This window comes from Canis aureus, chromosome 2, assembly GCF_053574225.1.
Source record: "Canis aureus isolate CA01 chromosome 2, VMU_Caureus_v.1.0, whole genome shotgun sequence".
Taxonomy (NCBI): Eukaryota; Metazoa; Chordata; class Mammalia; order Carnivora; family Canidae; genus Canis; species Canis aureus.
The window spans coordinates 20672385-20677518 of NC_135612.1; the positions used below are offsets into that span (position 1 = coordinate 20672385).

At 36.7% G+C, this 5134-nt stretch overlaps 1 long non-coding RNA gene across 2 annotated transcripts; it reads right to left on the reverse strand.

Moving 5' to 3' along the window:
- Positions 1-3050: 3050 nt before the first annotated feature.
- LOC144290178 (uncharacterized) lies at positions 3051-4611 on the reverse strand. Of its 2 annotated transcripts, none has more exons than XR_013357979.1 (2): positions 4389-4611; positions 3051-3864 (listed from the first exon to the last, which is right to left on the reverse strand). It is a non-coding gene; the product is annotated as an uncharacterized LOC144290178 (long non-coding RNA). The 2 variants fall into 2 exon arrangements; XR_013357984.1 differs by having other exon boundaries at positions 3051-3876.
- Between the last annotated feature and the right edge of the window lie 523 nt (positions 4612-5134).

A 5134-nucleotide genomic window follows, 5' to 3' on the forward strand; every position in this document is an offset into this window, starting at 1 on the left:
TTCTAGAATAGCTGTATTATTTTACATTCCCACTAGCAAAAAGATACAGTTGCTCCACATCTTATCAATACTTGATATTATAAATATTTTAAATTTTAGCTACCCATTCTAACAGGTGTGTGGTGATATCTTATTGTGGTGTTAATTTGAATTTTCCTAATGGCCAATGATATTGGACTGTAATGATGTCTTACACTTATTGTGTTTTACATTTTTACATAGTGTTTTGCATTTTTACAAATATTCAATTAAGGGATCCCTGGGTGACGCAGCGGTTTGGCGCCTGCCTTTGGCCCAGGGCGCGATCCTGGAGACCCGGGATCGAATCCCGCGTCGGGCTCCCGGTGCATGGAACCTGCTTCTCCCTCTGCCTATGTCTCTGCCTCTCTCTCTCTCTCTCTCTGTCTCTCATGAATAAATAAATAAATAAATAAAATCTTTAAAAAAGAGAGAGAGAGAGAGAATGGAGTATCAGAGAGGTTAAATGATTTCTCACAGGGCAGGAATCATACAAAAACCACACTTTTGATGCTCGAATTTCTTCTATAATGTCCAATCAAGTAAATGATGGAGTATGCTTGAATCCTTCAAGGACTGTGAATTCACTCTCTCTCTGTCTCTGTCTCTGTCTCTGTCTCTCTCTCCTTTTTTTTTTTTTTTTCCAGTTCTGTTACAAAGTTTCTTGACATTGGGCTGAAATGGCCTATAAACAAGTGAACAAGTCTGTAAGTGTTTTGACATTGAACTGAAATGGCTTACTATAGCTTCTGCCACTGGGTCTAGTTTCGGCCTCTGAGACTTTCCTGTGGAAATGGTCCCTTTTCCACATACTTCAGATACTTGAAGACAGCCACCATGCTCTCTAGGCCAAACATTTACATTTTCCTCTAACCATGTCTTACACGAGCTCCTTTATCATTCTTCTTGCTTGTATGTAAACTGGTTCTAGATTTCATTTTTTTAAAGTTTTATTTATTTATTCATGAGAGACACACACAGAGGATATAGAATATATATAGACATATAACAGTGATTATGACTATGATATCCTATCAAATAGGTTGTACATATATTTTAAGTCATTCATTTTACATTTTTTATAATATAATCTGTTATAGATTTACTTATGTATACTTTATGTATATGTTTTAGATTATTTCTTAAAGCAATTTCCTAAAAAAAAAAAAAGCTGTGTTGCATAGTATGACTTGTATACAACTTTCCAAAAAATTACCATTTTATATTTATCCAACGATTTTTAAGTATCCATTTCACCACATCTTTGCAAACATGGAATATTATTATTATTTATTGCTTTTCTTTAAATTTGTTGTCTTGACTTGTTTGTAATTGAGAATGCATTTTTAAAATATATTTTTATATCTTTATTGGCTATTTGTATTTCCTCCTTTGGGTGTTTAAGACCTTGTTAAATTTTAGAAAATCAGTTTGTATAAGCTATAATAAGAATATCAGCCCACTGTCATATTCTTGAAAAATATGTGTTTTCTCAGTTTATTAAACTCCTGAAGGTGTTTCACACATGGTAGGGTCAGTCTATTCCAAGTAGTTATATGTAGTTAATTTAAAAAAATTTTTTTTACTAAATATGAGGCTTTAAAATGAACACTTATGTTGTAATATAGTTTATGTCCTTACAAGTCTGTTTCACTTACAAGATTTTAAACTATTACAATCCAAGGGCAATACTTTAATCATCTTTCTAAAGCCTAACATAGACATTTATACAGAGTAGATGATGGTCCATAAATTTGTGACATCTAAATTAGTGAGTAAACTTAAAAATCCCTATCAGTTTGTTGGACTCTGCAAATATGGTTACAGACTCCCCAAATTTTATGAATTTTAATTATGACTATCTAGAATTTAGCCCAGAGTCAACATTAAGCTGTTCAAAGATTTGTAAAATATTTTACCCTTTCCAACTTGAAATTGGATAAAAACTTGATAACTATGGGTTCTGTGTCCTCTCTCAAGTCAATGAAATGCAGTCTTGACCCAAACAGAGACTTTGTTTCTACACTAAAAGCCTCTGGAGAGGTTGACTGCTATCTAGGATTCAATACCCTTTGTGTGTTAAGTGATTCCCTGAAACTACTATCACCTAGCCCCTCCCAGCTCCCAACCCTAGCCCTAGTTACTCATAAGAATGTGATGAAAAATGTCAATAATGCCCATTAGGACAGATAAATATTGTTAATTGCGTCTTATTGGTGTACTAGTCTAGTAACCCTCAGGAAAAAATAAAATTAGACAAATTCTGTTTTATAAACCTTTGCTATATTTGGTTGATTACTGTTTTCTTTTATAGATGTTCTCAGAGCATTTTTTTTAATAATTCCTTTTAGATTCTCCCCAGATCAATGTGATCCTGTCAGGGAATTAGAGATGTTAGGAATTCTCCATTGAAGGAATAAAGTCCCAGTCAAGAAAAGATTGAAGGGAATCCTTCCAAGTGATATGGATCTCCATATTTTATTACTGGAACCTCTTTAGATGTCCCTAATCCTTTCTATTTCTAAAGGTTTGTGACTGCCGGGTAATATCGAAAAAGTACTTTTTCCATGAGTAGTTTGGACAGAATTGAGTGAAGTATTGGCATAAAGATAGCTATTAGTGCTGCTACAGATCAAGAGGGCAGGGAATGGAAAACATTTGTCAATCAAACAGAAGCTCTCTCTCTCTCTCTCTCATAATATTAAATACTCTTTGGGGAAACTGAATATTGGCTTGACTTCCTGGTTTTGGCAATGCATGGGGTAACCCTGTCAGGTCTCTTTCAAACTGACAATCTCTGTCCAAGCAGAGACTGTATGGTCTGTATTTTGCTAATGCCAATCTGGTTCACATATTCCCTCCATGGAGTCCCTCAGACTTTCTCCACACTCCACCATCCATGTCACTACCATGACCCCACCCTCTGCCCATTCCTTCCAACGAAAACCTAGTCTACTTAGAGATGTTACTGGATACTTTTTAAACTGTGTGTTAACTTTATAGAGCTGCCATAACAAATTACTGCAGACTGGTGACTTAACACAGCAGAAATTTATTATTTTAGAGTTCTGAGGCCAGAAGTCTGAAGTCAAGATGTTAGCAGGGCAGCACTTCTTCTGAAGGATCTAGGATAAAACCTCATTTTTGCCTTTTCCAGCGTCTGCTAGCTGTCACCATTCCTTCACATGTGGCCACATTACTCCCATCTCTGGGGTCATACTGCCTCCTCTTTTCTGTGTTTTCTCCTCTGTCCCATAAGGATACTTGCCCCTGAATTTACATTCTGGTGGATAATCCAGGGCAATTGATCTCCACGTCTCAAGATCTTTAACTCAATTACATCTGCAAAAGACCGTTTTCCCAAAAAAAGGTAACATTCACAGTTTCCTCAGATTTGAGACATGGACATCTTTGATGTCATGCCCCCATTCAACTCACTTCATCTTGCTTAAGGATACAATTTTTCCCTTCTTCTTTCAAGCTGTACGTCTTGAAGCTTTGAAGAAATCCAAGAGAACTGTTCTTCCATCATCATCTCAGCTTTCAAGACTTGTGACTTCACTTTAAGCACTTCTTTGGAAAATTCAGTCCATTCCTTTGTTTCAGTTGCTTTCTTTGGGAATTCCCTCTTCCCTGGGCAAATGAATAGTACACCAATGGGAGGGAATATCATTGAGTCAAAATGCAAATAATTCCACATTTTAAATTTCCACTTCTAACCCTGAAGGCAGACATTTGTCCATGTTTTATGTTCTAGGATCTATTGTTTCCCATAATTCCTCAATGATGGGGATAGTTGTTCTCAGGCCTCTTCTGTGCTCTCCGACTAGTGTTCCACTCCAAAGCCTACAATAAGAGCTGTTCATATCAGATGACATAATATAAATTGGTGTGTTGCTATTTACCATGACTACTGTGAGCCTAGCTTAGCATTTTGAATATGCTACTTCCATTACTCAGAACAATGCTATGAAAAAGACATAGTTGTCTCCAAGTTACAGAAGGTGGATGGGAAAAGGGGAAAAGGAGATGCAGGATTATATAACTCCCCAAGTGTTGAAGCAGATAATTAAACTCAGATTAGCTTGATGCCACAAACATACACAGCTCTTTCTACTACGTCAACCTACCTTTCATGTTTCCTTTGCAGAGAATGAAGCAAAATAGTATTTAGGGAGGTCTGCTTTCTCTGTCAGCTCTAACCTTAGACCAGAGGCTGCAAGTGGGCTTTTCCCTTCCTTGATCATCTTCTGGCTCTGAATAGAATTTTAAAAAGCCTGTTCTTTGTCCTTTCTTAACATTTTTTTGCAAGTCTCACCTCATTTGGGGGTTTCAGTTTCCTTGACACTATTCTTTTGGGCCCATGTTACCTTCTTATAATTATCCTTGGTATGTGGTTGCTTTCTCCCAAGGTTTCTGTCACTTCCAATTAGCCAGGCAATTCCTCCTTGTTGGTCAGAATTAGGTTCCCCAGTTGCTCTGCTGGGACATCAAATCATGAGAAAGGCAAATCAAAAACTTGTCAAATGTTTTGCCTTTAGCTCAATGAAACTTTTAAAAGGTGACCAGGTATTTGAATTTTCTTTTTTGATTGGTGCATTGCTGCAGATATTGACAAAGGGTATACTATAGGGCACTGTGGTATCAATAATGAATTCTTTTATAAATAATTACATGTGGCAGGATATATTTGGAGCCAGTTTTAAATGTCTCAAATAAAACATTCTAAAGCAGTTTCAAGCTTCCCATATACATCTGATTATTCTAACACATTCCTGTTTCTCACCTCCTACTCAAGTTAACCACATGAAAAAATATACATATATATAATATATGTATTATTTATTTATTTTTTCATTCTAATAAACTAACTTTTTGTGCATCTCATTTTTTTTTTTTTAAATTTTTTATTTATTTATGATAGTCAGAGAGAGAGAGAGAGAGAGAGAGAGAGGCAGAGACACAGTCAGAGGGAGAAGCAGGCTCCATGCACCGGGAGCCTGACGTGGGATTCGATCCCGGGTCTCCAGGATCGCGCCCTGGGCCAAAGGCAGGCGCCAAACCGCTGCGCCACCCAGGGATCCCCATCTCATTTTTAATATAATCCCAAACCAGA